The 16,240-nt window shown below is 48.9% G+C and overlaps 1 protein-coding gene across 3 annotated transcripts in view; it reads left to right on the top strand.

The window, feature by feature from the left end:
* The first annotated feature begins 3,368 nt into the window (after nucleotides 1–3,368).
* The window catches only part of Rassf4 (Ras association domain family member 4), a 35,220-nt gene continuing 22,348 nt past the window's right edge, over nucleotides 3,369–16,240 (top strand). Inside the window, exon 1 of one of the 3 annotated variants that reach the window (XM_017592701.3) lies at nucleotides 3,369–3,493. The gene's annotated coding sequence lies outside the window, so the exon portion shown is untranslated. Of the gene's footprint in view, nucleotides 3,494–3,603; nucleotides 3,759–16,240 lie in introns of those variants that run through there. The other 2 variants (XM_039107862.2, NM_001024275.2) reach the window with 2 other exon arrangements.

Below are 16,240 nucleotides of genomic sequence, written 5' to 3'. Positions count from 1 at the left end.
TTAGGTCATTTATATGAAAATCTTTTATTGCTGTGAACAGACACCATGACCAAGGCAAGTCTTATAACGAACAACATTTAATTGGGGCTGGCTTACAGGTTCAGAGGGTCAGTCCATTATCATCAAGGCAGGAACTTGGCAGTATCTAGGCAGGCATGGTGCAGGAGGAGCTGAGAATTGTACATCTTCATCTTCTTCTGAAGACTGCTAGCAGAATACAGACTTCCAGGCAGCTAGGATGAGGGTCTTAAAGCCCATGCCCACAGTGGCACACCTACTCTGACAGGGCCATATCTTCTAATAGTGTAACTCCTTTGGCTGAGCATATACAAACCATTGCTCCTATGTCTCAGAATTCATGTATCAATTATATCTCAGCACGTGAGGCCCTGGACAGAGGGACAAAGATGATTTCCCAGTTACCTTAGAACAGGAGCAGGTGCCAAGATGCCTCGAGCCAGCCTAGAGCAGGTCAGACCTGGGGAGGCAGCTTCATCTCTGTCTATGCTGTGGGCTTTAGCAGGGCCCAGCGCACCTTAAACTCCCCCACTTACAAATCAAGCTGAAGTTCTCTCTTCCTGGCTCCTGCATGAAAGAGTGGGTCAGGAATTTTTCCATTTGCCTTCTTACAGACCCCACAAATCACCCTGGACTATGACGCTTCCTAAAGATACCCCAATGGCCGCATGCTGTAAGAATGGGCCTCCCACCAGCTCCTTGCAAGAATTCCTCAAAGCCCCCTTTGCTATGGTACTTCAGATTTCTGTGAGGCCTCAGCCCCTGAGACCTGAAGGGGTCCTTCGATCCTTACTCATGGAGATAAAAATACACTCCCCAATAAAATGCTACCAGAGGTTGAACCCCAATCTCACACTATCCATGCCTCACCTGGAGTGGAGCTGGGACTTGGAGAGTCTGTGGCTTTCCTGAATCTACTGAGAAAACCAAGAGCATTCTGGGTACTGATGCAACCCCATGATAGCCGGGGTGCTCCGCGGCTGAGGGGAGCCCAAGATGAAGACATGGAGCATAAGAAGAGTAGGGTGGGTTGGGGGTGACTACTGAGGGCTGGAGACGATCTGGAAGAAACAGTGAGTCAAGACCTGAAGGAGGTGAAGGGTCAGCCTGGCAGTGTCTGGAGAAGAGACTTGGGAACAAAGGAACACCAAGTGCAGAAGACTGAGAGCCACATTCAGTGTGACCAGAACAGACTGGAGGGAGATGGGGGCAGGAAGGGTAGGAGGACACTGAGGAGGCGAGGCCAACTGGGAAGGAGCCGTCACACTGGCCACGTGTCAAGTGTATTACTCCACCACTGTTGTGAAGGCTTATTGAAGACAGCACAGTAACTCTAAGATGTTTAATACAGACCGAGTTTCCTTTTTTTTTTTTTTTAATTTCTTTTTTTTGGAGCTGGGGACCGAACCCAGGGCCTTGCGCTTCCTAGGCGAGCACTTTACCACTGAGCCTGAGTTTCCTTTTCTTTACAATTCACTACCCGTAAAGCATGTGACATGCTGTCTTATGCTCTCAAATCGGCTGCTAGTGCCCCAGACACTATATTATACTCACATGAGACAAGCAGGCAAGGGAGACAGCTCTTCTTTCTACTGAGAAAACTAAAGTTTCCTCCACCCTCCCCTCAAGTCTCTTCTTCCCTGAATTCTGTCTCCTCTCGATGCCCGGAAGTGAGTGTGAAGACCACTTCTAGCTTCAAAGTAACTAGGAAAATAATGAAGAGAATTTTCAAGGTTGACTGAAACTAGTTTTTGGGTTTTTTCCCACGGTGGTACACATTTTATGTCATAATCTAACACACAGCTAAGAGCATAGATGATAACAAAGCAAGACTTCTGCAAACTACAGCACAGCGGTGTGTGCTGTGCCCCGGTATTTTATCAGTTACCTATTCTTGTGAATTGAGTGTCTCACGGAAACACAGGCAGTTGTGATCCATCACTAGTAGGCTGCTGTTCCTAGTAGGTGGGCTTCACTCAAATGTCTCTCCCTCCCCTACCCCTCCTTCCGTCCCTCGGTTCTTCACAGGAGATAGAGGGTGTTCAGTGGGCAACTGTGGGTAGCCACAGTCTCTACCATAAGAGGCAGCCAATACTGAGCAGCAGGACGGCCCCTCCTACTTAAGGAACTGGAGTCTCTGTGAAAGTCAGTTTGTTCTCCAGAGGAAATAGAAGCATTTCACCAAGGCTGCTGAGGGCTGTGGGACAACAGCAGACCAAACCAGCAGCGCATGTCAAACACACAAGGAGGGTTCGGGACACCTGAGGCCTATATCCCAAGCCAGGCGAGGCAACAGCATGAATTGGGGCAGAGAACGTGATTCATGCTGGAGAGCCCCGGGAGACTCACCCTTCGCACCGGCCAGTTACTTCTTCCGCTGAGCATGGATGGATTGGAGAAGTTGGAGTTAGGGTCGAATTTCGTGCATTTCGTTTGTCAAAACCTTTAGAAGCACCCAAATAATGACCTCAGTTCTGGCAATGCTCAACATTTGGGCGGCGGGAAGAAACGTGTATTCCAACAGGTCACCAGCCACAGGAAACCGGAGGTGGCGGAGAATGGATCTCTCTAAGAATACAAGAGGCAAGGGGTTGGGGATTTAGCTCAGTGGTAGAGCGCTTGCCTAGTAGAGCGCTTGCCTAGGAAGCGCAAGGCCCTGGGTTCGGTCCCTAGCTCCGGAAAGAAAAAAAAAGAAAAGGAAAAAAAAAAAAGAATACAAGAGGCAAAGGCTAAGTTGAAGAGGAACTGCAGGCTGGACATCTTTAGCCGGCTGCAGGTAGGAAAATAGACAGTCTGTGACACAGGAAGTAAAGGGCACAATCTCTTCGCCATCTCTTCACCAGCCATAATTAGCACAGTGCGCTGAACTGGGGTCCAGAGACTAAAATGCTGCCTACTCTAAAATGGCTCTGTGACTCTAAGAGGGTTAGAAACCAGGGACTAAGCTGAGCTGACTTACTTTGTAGGGGAGGGCAAGAGGTCCTGAGGTCAGGACTGGGAATCATGAAATAAAACAGAGCCAACAAAGTTCCCTTGCCTCACAGTCGCCCAGCTCCCCTAAGCTCCCGGTAGCCTATGGCCTGGGGCTCTGCCTCACCGCTGGCCAATCTGCTCAGAAGACAGAGACAGGGAGGGGAAGCTAACCTTTTTAATTCACCAGCTCTGATATCATAGTGTAGCTTTCTGAGAAGCCACAACTTTGTTTGCAGGTACCACTTGGACAGTAAAATGTCCCGGGCTTCACGCACACAAACACACACAGTTCACCCACGCTAGGATGCGCCAAGTCTTGGCTGTAGCGCCTGCGCAGAGGTCTTTGTTGAAACCCAGGATCCCTCCGCCTTTAGACCGCTGGCCCCTGGGGGCCCAATCCTAATGCTTTCTCTGTGCTGTGCGTCCTGGGGTGCCCTGGAGGACTGGGGACTTAAGTGGCGTGCAGAGCGTTTAATGGTGTCCGTAAAGATCGAACAAGCGAGTAAGTGCTCGGGATTTTCTTGAAGGGCATCAATACCAAGCACCTTGGAAGAGATGAGCTGATAGGCAATGCTGTTGACCAGAGAGAAGGGGCGTGCCCAGGGCGGAGAGGGGCGTGTTCGGGGGCGGGAAGAGGTGTGTCTAGAGTGGACTAGGGCGGACTTGATCCCTGCCGCAGATGCCCGGCTTTGGAATCGGCGCCGGCACTATTCTGGTGCAGGCGAACTCTCTTGCTGGTGGCCTCTGGACCGCGCGATGACTGGACGGTGAGTGATGCTCAGACTGCCAAGGTAGTGGGCGTTCTTGGAGCACCCCACCCTCGACCCTGGGGTCGCGATCAGTCAGGGCGCTAGAGCATGAGCACTTGTACCCGCGACCGGCCGCAGTGCGCGAATCTCCTCCTCCTGCCAGCCTGGCGCACTGCGGGCTTCCAGCCAAGGCTGAGGGTGGCAGGGCGCCTAACATCTCCTAGGATAAGGCACTTTACGGACTAAATCTTAGCAGGACACGTGAATCCAACGGCCGGCTACAGTTGTACTCACCTCGTCCTCCTGTCAGCCAGCTTCCTAGAGACATGATCTTAGAGGCGGGAAAGGGTTTCAGCAGGACCTTAAGATTTTACAGCTGGAAAGCCAACACTAGGATGGTTACTCATCCAGACACTTGTTTCTCGCTGTTGGTGCAGTGGACCATAACCAAAGAGCTACACAAGATGCCACTCACTTCTAGTTTCAAGGCTAAACTCCACCTGTCTCCGGATTCTTAGGGGCCCTTTTTCCTCTTTGAGTTCCCCATTCCCTCCTCAGCACCTCGCTATCTCTCAGGAGCCTGAAGCCCAATGTCAACAGCGGTTATTAGTGATGAAGCTCTAGGACCATAGTTGTTTAACTGGTTTGCCAGGGTCATACAACCCGGCCAGGGTAAGCTTTGAGCCCAGGCTCTTAGGAAGGCTGTTGTTTAATCTAAAAGTATGTTGAAGAGAATATTTGAAATTGTCTTTATTTATTATTATTATGTATGAGACAGACAGATACACATGCACAGGTGCAAGCATGTGCGCGCGGGCGCGCACACACACACACACACACACACACACAGAGAGAGAGAGAGAGAGAGAGAGAGAGAGAGAGAGAGAGAGACCACATGTACAGGTGTGTCTGTCTGTGTATGCTCTGGGTCACATGCATGCCATGCTGCATGTGTAGAGGACAACTCTGTGGAGTCATTTCTCCCTGTCCACTTTTCCATGACTTCTGAGGATTAATCTTAGGTCCTGAGGCTTCCGCAGCAAGAGCTGTTACACATAGAGCTGCCTTGCCAGCCCCAGCCCTTGAAACTGTTTTAAAGTAAACTCTCAGCAAATTGGAAGTGGCTGCTGGCCTAAAGCCTTTGCAGTTTCCCCAAATTTGTAGTTCCCCGAATCTCCTTCCTGCCTAAGGGGTTTCCCCTGGGACTTGCCCTGAGATAGAACTGGAGCTCTGCCCACTCCCTTGCTTGACCTTTAGTGGCAAAGATGGCTATGGTAAGCCCTCTAGATGCAGTCCTGAGAAGAGCCCCAGGGACACTCTATACCAGCTGCCACTACAGCTAGCTAACTCAAGGCTGAGAGATGGCACAACAGTTGAGGTCACACACCAAGTCAGTGACAAAGAAAATCTCAGCCAGAATGTTTCTCTTGAGTCGCAGCAGACATTCTCAGCCTGGGATCTGGGACAAGTGGACACAGGTATCCTGATTCACTTACAGTTGTATGACTATCTGTGTGTGTGTGTGTGTGTGTGTGTGTGTGTGTGTGTGTGGTGTGGTGGTGTGTGTGGTGTGTGTGTGTCATGTGTGGTAGTGTGGTATGTGTGTGTGTGTGTGTGTGTGTGTGGTGGGTGTATGTGTGGTGTGTGGTGTGGGGGGGAGTGTGGTGTGTGTGTGGTGTGTGGTGTGTGTGTGTGTGTGGTGAGTGTATGTGTGGTGTGTGTGTGTGTGTGTGTGTGTGTGGTGGGTGTATGTGTGGTGTGTGGTGTGGGGGGGAGTGTGGTGTGTGTGTGGTGTGTGGTGTGTGTGTGTGTGTGGTGAGTGTATGTGTGGTGTGTGTGTGTGTGTGTGTGTGGTGGGTGTATGTGTGGTATGTGGTGGAGGGGAGTGTGGTGTGTGTGTGGTGTGTGTGTGTGGTGGGTATATGTGTGGTGTGGTGGTGTGTGTGTGTGATGTGTGGCAGTGTGGTGTGTGTGTGTGTGTGAGTGTGATGGGTGTATGTGTGGTATGTGGTGTGGGGGGGAGTGTGGTGTGTGTGTGTGTGTGTGTGTGTGTGTGGTGGGTGTATGTGTGGTGTGTGTGTGTGTGTGTGTGTGGTGGGTGTATGTGTGGTATGTGGTGTGGGGGGGAGTGTGGTGTGTGTGTGGTGTGGTGTGTGTGTGGTGTGGTGTGTGTGTGTGTGTGGTGGGTGTATGTGTGGTGTGTGTATGTGTGTATGTGTGCACAATCACATTCACACATTTTTCTTGTTCTGGGGTGAAGGTATTATGTTTTCAGAATCCACATCCCAAGGGAATTCTAAGACCTAGCAACTTGTCTCAGGAGAAACCTCTCCAGCAGCCGCACATGGTGCCCAGACTAGGCCAAAGGTCACATGTGTAAAACAGATATTACAGTGTCGAGGACAACCTGGCAGCAGCTTAGCACCAAGTAGTCAGGGGGTCTGCTCATCTGGGCTGCACTCCTGGACCCAGGCGATTTGAGGATCTGGCCCCCAAACCATAGCTGGGAGGATTAACTGTTTCCACAAATCTGTCTCAGCCATAGGAAGGGAGTGAGCCTGGATTGGAGTGGTGGGGACACAGGGCCGGGAAGTATGAGTGGGAAGGTTGGAAATGACTTTATTACCTCAGCTTACAGGAAAGAACACTGGAGGGCAAGGGCAGAAACCAGCAATCTGTCCTGCAGGTGTGTGGGTGGGGCCCTGCCTCTAGGCTGCAATTTACCTCAGGAAGTCACAAGGGAGGAGAGATAGCTGCAGCAGGGCCAGGGACAAGGACCTGGGTTTTTGGAAGAAGGGAAACATTGATAAGGAAGCCTACATGGCAGAACAGGTTCATATAAGGTCACGAGGACCGATGGGGTCATACGGTAGAGGTGGCCTTGCTATTAATTGCTGTTGTGGGAAGGGAGATTGTGATGGCTGTGCTTTGTCTGACTTCCCTGGATCCCTATCACCTCCAGCTGGCAGTGTACACAGCCTCTCCGGCTTTCCCAGATGGTGGGGCTGAGCAGCCTAGGCAGGAGTAGGAGGGGTGTGGCTGACCAGAGGTGGATAACGTCAGGGGACCTGAGAAGAGAGGCCATTGCAACTGAACAGCAGGAGAGGGCAGCAGCTGCAAAGTGGCTGCCTGCTGTTTATCGAGGTGGCTATAGAACTAAGGACAGACAGCCTGTATCCAGCCAGATCCCCTCAGCGGACAGCTGGCTGCTCTCTGGGGAAGCTCCGGCTCTGTGAGGGCTGACAGGTGCTGGAATGATCTTTTAGAAGCTCATTGTTTTCAGTGTCTGTGCTCCTGTCCCCAGCGTTAGGAGCAGGGACCACAGGCTTCCCAGTTGCACGGGGCAGTGTAGCCTGCATCTGCCTCCCTTCTGGCATAGCGGCAGCCCTCCCTGCTCCTCCCTTGGCCGTGTCTGGCCCTGATTCCTTTGTCTTGCCACTTTATTTCTTATTTGGTTTGCATTGCCAAATCAAATTGTGCCCGGAAAGGTTAGAACAGAGTCGGCCAAGCTCTCTGGTTTCACTGACCAACTTATATTTTACTTTAGATGTTGACCCAATGCCCATATTGCCAAGTGAGGACAGCACTACCTACATTCACCACAGTTTGGGCAGGGCCCTCTACAGACTGAAAAGCAGGCTGCCCATTGGCTCATGATAAAAGGCTGCTAGATGCACTCAAGTTCATCTCCAGGGGTATTATATCAAGTATTCCGCTCCAGGGGTATCTGTCCCCTTGCTCCTTCTGCCGCCAATCCAGAGGGGCTAGACCCACAGTGATGTAAAGAGTGAGGATTGGCCTTCCGTGGGAAAGAAATGGAAGAGGGGCCTGGACCTAGGAGTTGTAAAAGCTTCTGTGGCCTTTGTCGCTCCACAGCAGGCTGTGTGCCCGCCGTCGCTGCCTCCGCATGCTGGCAGAACAGAGCAATCGCTGAAGCAGAAAGTCTGGACAGCTCACCCATTGTCTGTTCACAGAGGGGAGGTAGCCAGGTATTCAGGGAAGGAGCCTGAGGCTCCTCTGAGGGGCAGAGAGAGCATCTATCTGCCAGAGAATGAGCTTGGAGGCCTGAGCTGTGTCTGCTGGGGTGTAGGGGGCGGGCAGGACCAGGACAAAGGCTGCTGGGGGAGGGGAGTGGCCTTGCTGAATTGACCTGTCCGGTTATATCAGGGGCTGCTTTTCAGACTTGCCCGGGTGGCAGGCCAGGCCAGCTATATCCCCTCCTCACCTACGTCTTCCAAGAAGCATCTAACTGCGCGTTGAGTTCCAAATAAGATTATGGTGTTTTATTGCAAAAGAATGAAAGTAGGCCATTGGAGATGCTTGGGTTTGGACACCTTGCCCAGGGAATAGGGAAGTTCAGCACTAAGGAAGCCATTTCAAGAGAATGACCCAAATAGAGAGACACTGCCCTCTGCTTCCTGGCTGGAGTGGATGTGCACCCTCCTCTCTCTCTCCCTGACAACAATAATCTCTAAGTCACCCCTTAGGCTATTGCAACTCACTGAGACACTGTGGGCTGGAGAGTGACTGACAGCAGGCTTCCATCAACCCAGTGAAGGATCTTAAAGGCACAACACTGTTCGTTTGCTACCAAACCTGTAGTCAGAACCTGTGCCCCAACTCAGCTATGGCCGCCCGTCTCAGTACACAGATTCAAAGACTCAAGTTGAAAGTAGAAAATTGAACTTGGGGCACACCTTTAATCCCAACACTCAGGCCCAGGCAGGCAGATCTCTTGAGTCTCAGGCCAGCCTGGTCTACAGAGTGAGTTGTAGGACAGCCTGGGCTATTAGACAGAGAAACCCTGTCTCACAAAAAGAAAATAAAAAACAGAAAAGGGGGAGGGGATTTATTCAATGTGACCACATTGGGAAGAGAGGTGACAAAAGCCAGAGAACTCCATAAGTCCATTTTACCTCCAGGATCCTGAAGTGCAGTGGAAATTTGAACAGAGGGTCAGGGATATGCACTTTTAATTAGTCCTGGATAAGGTGTGGTCCTGCCCACCTTTGACCCAGTCTTGCCTGAGCTTCAGTTTGATCCTGTAAGGTTGTGTAACAAGTTATTAGGACTCTGTAAAATCTCTTTCTGAGAGAGAAATTCTCCTCTGGTTCCTCTTTCCCTTCTCCCAGCATGAGCTTTCTGGGGAAATTCCCATTTATTGAGGTCTATTGTTTCAATAGTCCTATAGTTAGATGGAAAGATACAGCGCATCTCTAGAAGATCTTTATTTCTGCAAGGCTGGTTAAACAAACAAGGAGGGGGAGTCTGTGGGACATCCCAAAGCTCCAACTCTCGAGCTTAGTGGGAATGGAGTAGGTGGTACCACTCAGGAAGTTTTTGACATCCAGGGAAAACAAGTGACTCACTGAAGGTCATGAAGCTGATGAGAGCTAAGTCACATGTTGTTCCGGTGTAGAGGCTGTTTTGCTAAGGACCCTAGGCCCCTCCTCCGTGAGACCTATAGCCTATAGTTGCAACCTATAGTTGCTAGAGACTATTTTGTTGAAATGGCCCTCCTTACCCTCAGACTCCTGCCCCTCCTGCATCATGATTATGTCTCCGTGTCCTCCCATGGATGCTGTGCCGTACTCCTTCCCTGCCAAGCTTCTCTGTTTACCTATCCTATATGAAACCAGGGCCTTCATCCTATCAGAGACACTTGGCATACTGGGTGTGTCCTCAGGGACCTGCTGAGGGGAAATAAGGGAAGAATAAACACCAAACTAGCACTTGGTGCTCTGGTGAATGAGCTCTCTGCCAGCTGCCTTACTGTCAACCAAAGCGGTCCCACTAAGTTTCACCTGAGGACATTTTCCATTTGAATAAAGAGCACTGCAGCTGAGGAAATGTCCCAGCCAATGGAGAGCAATATTCCTATTGCAGAGATGGAAAAGTCAAGGCTCAAAAGACAAGGCATGCACCTGCAGCTGCCCAGGTCTTAGTAGCTCCCAGCCCTTGGGAAGGCCCACCTGTAGGAAGGCCTTTAACTTGAAGGAAATTCTTCTTGTAGGTGTTTCTACTGTGAACTGAAAGAAAGGAAGTGTTCTCGTTCTGAGGGGAGAGTAAAGATACTGTCAACTAAGGCAGGCCACAAGTCTGAAGCCACAAACTAGTCCCATACTTGTCTTGCAAGCCTGTACTTATTTGATCCCCACTCCCCAACCCCTCCTCTCCCCCACACCCTCTCTCTGATTAACTATTGTCTCCTCTCCCTCTCCCTCTCCCTCCCCCACTATCTTATTTACTATGTAGACTTTACTGCCTAGATTTCAATATGACCAAGCTGGCTGGTGTCAAACTAATAGAGATCCACTGACCTCTGCCTCCCTAGTGCTTGGAATTATTTTCTAATTTAAATCTATTAAATGTATAGAATTTTAATGGAACACTTCCTGATGTTAGTCCGTCTGGAATGGGTTATGCTACAGTAAGAAATGCCTGAAACACCGGTATCTTAGCCCAGCAGAGATGGTTTCTCTTTCCAAATGCAAATTCATTGTGGATGGATCAAGGATCTGATCCACAGAGTCCCTCAGGGTCGCAGGCTGATGTTATAGTGGCTGCATCCTTAGGACATGTATGTGGCTTTCCAGCTGACTGTGGCAATAGACCATCACTGGTTCTTTTTCTTTAAAATTGGATTTTATGGGGCCTGGAGAGATGGCTTGGTGATTAAGTATGCATACTGCTCTTCCAGAGGACTGGAGTTCACAGGTTGAAATCTAGGTTCCATATGTGAGAGAATCTGAGATTCTGCCTTTCCCAGTCTGCCTTAGTTTGCTTTACATCACAATCTCCAGCTCCATTCATTTTGTATCTTTCTTACCACTGTACGTCTATGGCAATAGACAGAAACTGGTGCTTTTCCTTAACAAGAACAACAAGAGATTCATGGGTGCACTGATTTAGAACCCCTTGGGCATATACATAGGAGTGACATAGCTGGGTCATGTGCTGCTAGTTTGTTTTTATTTTCCTTGAAGCTCCATATTGGTTTCCATCATGAGCGCACAGACTGGCTTTCCCACCAGTGGGAAATAAGAGGCCCTTGGCCCCACATTCTTGCCAGTATTTGTTTTCTAGATGACAACGTTCCAACTGCTTTTGTTTGCATTTTTCCAATGGCCAAGGATGTCCAATGCCTTTTCGAGTATTTATCGGCCATTTGTACTTCTTATTTCAAGTCTGGTTCCTTAGCCTGTTTGTGGATTGGATGGTTCTGATTTCAGCGTGTAAGGTGTTTGGTTCTTCATGTATCCTAGATATACATTGTACAATTGGTAGAGATTTCCCCCACACTCTCTAGGATCCTTCACCCTACTGTCCATTCCTTTTTCACATAACATCATCTGTCCCTTCTAGAGATTAGTTCATAAGCTATTGGAATTCTTTTCAGGACACCCTTGCTCATAGGACTTGAGTGTTTTACCTGTTTTCCTCTAGCAGTTTTAAAATTTCAGGCCCATTAAAGTCTTGTTTCATTCTTCTACACATAAGAAGTTAGTCTTGCTAGGTAGGCTGTCTTCCTGCAATGTTTGGTTTTGGTAGACGCTGTCATCAAAATTTTGTTGGCTGTAGCTGTGTGTTTTATTTCTGGGTCACTTGTTCTGCCCACGGATCTAGGATCTGCTCAGCTATTCCTGATGTGACGGCCGTGGGATCCCGTGAGGTGGTTATGCCGTCAGCACTGCTCATCCTCCCAAGGACCACTTAGACTATTTGGGTCTGTATGGATGTTAGAGTTGTTTTTCCCAGTTTTGCGAAGGATGCCCTTGAGGTGTGAGTGAGGATTGTATTGAATGTGTGCATTGTCTTTGGTAATGTAGCCTCTTTCACAACACTAATATTTGTGAAATAATTGGGAATAGTAGGTTGGCCAATCCGTGGTGGCCAGCCTATAGCCAATGTTATAGAAGCATTTCCAGTAAAAGCAAGAGCAAGACAAAGGTACTGTCTTTCTCTTTTATTCAAAATATAGTATTTGAAGTCATAGAGAAAACAGAAAGAGAAAAGAAAGGGAACACAGTGATACAGATTGGAAAGGAAGAAGCCAATCATTCCCATTTGCTACAACATAGTCCTGTCCTTAGAATACTCTGAAGAATCTCCAGGAACCTCTCAGAACGAATACACCACACTCTCAGCAAAGTCACAGGGTAGAAAAGTTGGCCAAAAAAAAAAAAAATTCTAGAAAACCATAGCAGACTTGCCAAGGAAGAAATCAGAAAGAAGAGCAACACTCATGACAGCCTCTAAAAACCAAAATATGTAGGCATCCTCATGAAAATGGGTAGACTGGGAAAATACTACAGCAAGTGAGGCAGCCCAGGTTTGGAGAGATAAAAACTGCACATTTGTTCTCATACATAGAGCCTCACTTCTAATTATCCCGCATGTATGCTCATGTGGGGGTGACTGTGGGTAGCTGTCAGAAAACTGGTTGTTAATGAGCCATCAGGAAAGTGAGTCACACAAGTCCTTTTTGCAGAAGAAAGGTAACATGACCCCAAGTTCAGGGAGCTGGGAAAGGCTGCTAATCATTTGACATAATTGTTCTGGGGTAGCAAGTGTTTCTGCCCAAAGCACCAAACTTTAAGTGGCGGTATACTAACCCATAAAAACCCAGATTTCAGCTGGGCATGGTGGCCCACACTTTTAAGCCCAGCACTTGTGAGGCAGAGGCAGACAGATCTCTGTGAGGTCAATTCTAGCCTGGTCTACAAAAAGTCAGGGACAGCCAGAATCCCTGTCTTGAAAAACCAAAGCAATCCCAACCAAACCAAACAAACCAGATTTCTGGTTTCAAGATCTACAATTTGAAAAGAGGAACGTGTCCCCAGTTCCCTGTGGACTCTCTAACAACTGTCCCTAAAATTAGCCCTCCCTTTAACCCTGGACATGGCTACAGTTTCTGTTTTCCTTTCTTAGATATAATCTCATTCGGGAGCCCAAACTGGACTTCCATTTGCAGGGATCCTCCTGTCTCAGTTTGGGATTACAGGAACGAGCCTGACTTAGATTTTGTATTACTGCTGTATGTCCGACTCTGGAAGGACTGACCTACTTTGTCTTCCCACAATGGGCCATAGAAAAGTGCTGAGGCAGAAGGGCATCAACCCCCCCCCCCAACACACACACACGCACACACACACACACACACACACACACACACACACACCCCTGTGCACTGGTGCCCCTAGGAGCATCACTTAATCAAATAGGATTATAAATATTGAAGAAGCCCCAGGTCAGAAACTGGGCCCCACCCTGGCCAAGGCTTGCTCTGCTTCTGTGTGCTGCTGGAGGAACAGCTAAGGATCAGGAGAGACTCTTTTGGTGCCTAGCACTTCACAAGCCATGTGAGAGGAAAACGTGTCAGGCACTCTGAGGCTGTGTAGGTCTGCTTTCCCACCTCCTCGATGCTGGATGCTGGAATGCTGTCTATGTGCTGCTTAGGAGAGGTGAAATGCAGGGGCATTTTTTTCCTCAGTGCTGGGTTGCCGGGCTGCCAACAGGCCACTCAGGGAAGGTGAAACACGGTCTAGGATAGGGGGTCCCCCAAAGGTGTTTCCAGGTGAAAACGGGGGGGGGGGCGGGACAGAGGCTGAGGTTCTCAAACTTCTGTGAACCTAGACTCAGCTGGGGACTGGGAGGAGTTGGGAACCAGTAATAAGCTGGGGTTGAGGGAATCTGGCTCTGAATGAGCGCTAGGAGCACAGAGGGGCCTTCTAAGGGGAGACTTAGGCCAGACTCTGTATAAAGAAAGCCTCCCCCTACCACCGATGGTGGTCCTTGATGTAGGAGACAGTCTTTGCTTGTCCAAACTGCTTTATTCATGGCAGATGAAGATGCATATATCTTATTCAGGGTGAACCAGAGATTAAATACCATTTGTAGGAAGAGATGCCCAGGAATGGAAGCTCATTGGGTAAACACTCTAGATACCTCATTAGCATGGAGACCTCTAGGTTCTGTGCTACCCATGTGACCAGTTGTCATGGTCCTCTTAGCGAGGTGTCGTGGTCAGGACAGGAACCTGGTCAGGAGCTAGTTCAAACTCATGCTGTTCTCAACTATGAGCTCTAGAATTATGAGATCTACCAGGGTTCTGAACTTGCTACTACCTTACCAGTTCTGTCTGGTGGCACTGTCCATGGCCCCACAGGGCTGTGTGTGGTGGGCAAAGTGGGGCTTCACGAAGGACATGGCAGACACTGGATGGAAATGCAGAGGAAAGCAAGGGAAACTCTTCATCATTTCTGAGTGAACTCTGTCCTTCCTGTAATGAGTGTGCACCATGTGTCCCTGGAACCAGTGCAAACCCAGAAACCCCAACACAGGGCACTCCCCAGAGCTGAGCATTTCTGCTCAACAGCGGTTAGGGAAGGAACACACCCACATTTTCAACAAGCCAAGCAAAGGGAACTGACTCTATTTTGAACCCCCTGTTGCTGGGCCAACAAGAATACACAGGGAATTCCCAGCTTTGCTCTCATTTGGGGCAGTGCTGTGGTACTAGATAGGTCAAAGTCTGCCCCGCAAAGGGCCTGGCTTCTCCCTGGGCCATGGCTTTAGAGTGGGCAAAGCTGTGTTGATGGGATAGTTCTAAGGTTACCTTTAAACCCAAATCCCCCAGTTCCTCCCATTTCTCCCAGCCAATAGTAATTCTCCTGCTTCATCAAATATCCTCTTAGGGATGATGAGGTTAACAGGCATGGAGTCAGGGGGATGAAGAGTAGAGTTTGCATTGGTACTGAGGGTGTGCTGGGCTTCATCTTACTGCCCAGCAAACAGAAAGGACCCTCAGTCAGGGTCCTCGGCCAGAAAGCAGTAACTCTTGCCTATCTCTACTTTCTATAACCGGAAGAACCATAGTCCTGAATTATTAAGTGGGAAAATGTAGAAATAAATAGCTGGCAAGTTTTAAACTGGATGCCATTCTGAGGAGCTGGATGAAGTCTAACTATCAGACTTCTTCCTGCCTAGGCACAAAGAATCCATGTCCCTTACATGCACACTCTATGTATGACACACCTGTTAGAGTCACTTAGAAGCCATGTCTGTTGACAGACCGGCTGTCAGGGTATCAGTGCTTGAGTTTAAGGAACTTAAAACTCTTGTTTACTTGTTTGAATTAATAATGTAGTCATTAAATGTCCCAAAGGCAGTTGTGCTGTCTAGCCAGACACACCAGAGGGAAGCGAAATGATGAAATTCTTCACGCATTAAGAAATAATTAGGTGTTACGTTGCTAGGATCTGGTAAAAATGAGTCTTCTGTCCGCAAATATTCTGACAGAAAAATAATCCATGTGATGTTTTCGTTTGTTTTTGTACCTAAAACTTTATAAGTTGTGGCCACAACCCAGTCAGGTTTATATCTAAGCTGAGCAGGCATTCAATCACAGGCTATGGGAACCGTCACCGTCTTGGGATCCCTTGGGGGAATTCAGAGCATACCTACATGTGACAGGGGATAGTAACTGTAATTCAAAGGAAGCCAGAAGGAAAGAAAGGATCTTGTACGTCATATTTCCTGAAGGCAGTATGTTCAGGCATGAGGGCCCTCACGCTTCCATGGTTGCAAGTGGCAAAGAGACAGAGAGAGCTTGAATGTTGAGTCTGCCACAGAATCTGGAGGCTGGACACAACTCCACATGGCTGGACATGGGTTAAGAATTTTCCAGGAGCCATATAGAGTAGAAAAGTTCAGAGACCAGATCAGCCATCCTGACTCCTGCATTTAAAGAGTACCCTACTGTTGTTCATTGTGATTTTTGGCTTCACCCCTATCCTGTTTTCCCAGGACAAGAGGTAACGTTGGTTAATGTTTCATAGTGTTGTAAGGACCAGACAATTCACAGAACTGCTCCGTAGCTCACATGGAATAAACGAGATCTAGATGAAGCCCCGTCCCCGAGGGGGCTGGACCAAGGGAGCGGACTCCAAAGTAATTGGTGGGATCACCACCCCAGCTCAGTACGAAAGCAAGAAAGAGGACCAGACTAGCTTTGGAAGACTCTAGAAAAGCCTAGAAGTTGTCATCCAGAATGCTCACCTAAGAGAAAAGAGTGTGTGGCTTAAAATGTTTAGGAACTGATCTAGAATTTTGGAGAACCCGTAGAACTTTCTGGAGGGACAGGCAGGCTAGCTCCTTGACCTGATGCTTCCAACTTTAACCAGCCAGTGTGTCGTGAGGATGGATAAATGTCCGCCCTAGGAATATCGGTGCTGGACAGCACTGAATGTGGCTCCCCTTGCTCCCCGACCGTCACACCTGCCCTAGGTAATCAACTTGACACAAGCCAGAGTTATCAAAAAGGGGGAACTTGAATTGAGAAAATGCCTCCATCAGATCCAGCTGTAAGGTATTTTCTTAATTAGTGGTTGATGAGGACGGTCCCTGCCCATTGTGGAGGGTGCCATCCCTGGGCTGGGGGCCCTGTGTTCTGTAAGAAGGAAAGCTGAGCAAGGCATGCTTGATGAACAAGCCAGTAG

The sequence above is a fragment of the Rattus norvegicus genome, chromosome 4 (genome assembly GCF_036323735.1).
Source record: "Rattus norvegicus strain BN/NHsdMcwi chromosome 4, GRCr8, whole genome shotgun sequence".
Lineage (NCBI taxonomy): Eukaryota > Metazoa > Chordata > Mammalia > Rodentia > Muridae > Rattus > Rattus norvegicus.
Note: the sequence above shows the minus strand (reverse complement) of the source record. Positions and strands in the feature narration are given on the sequence as shown.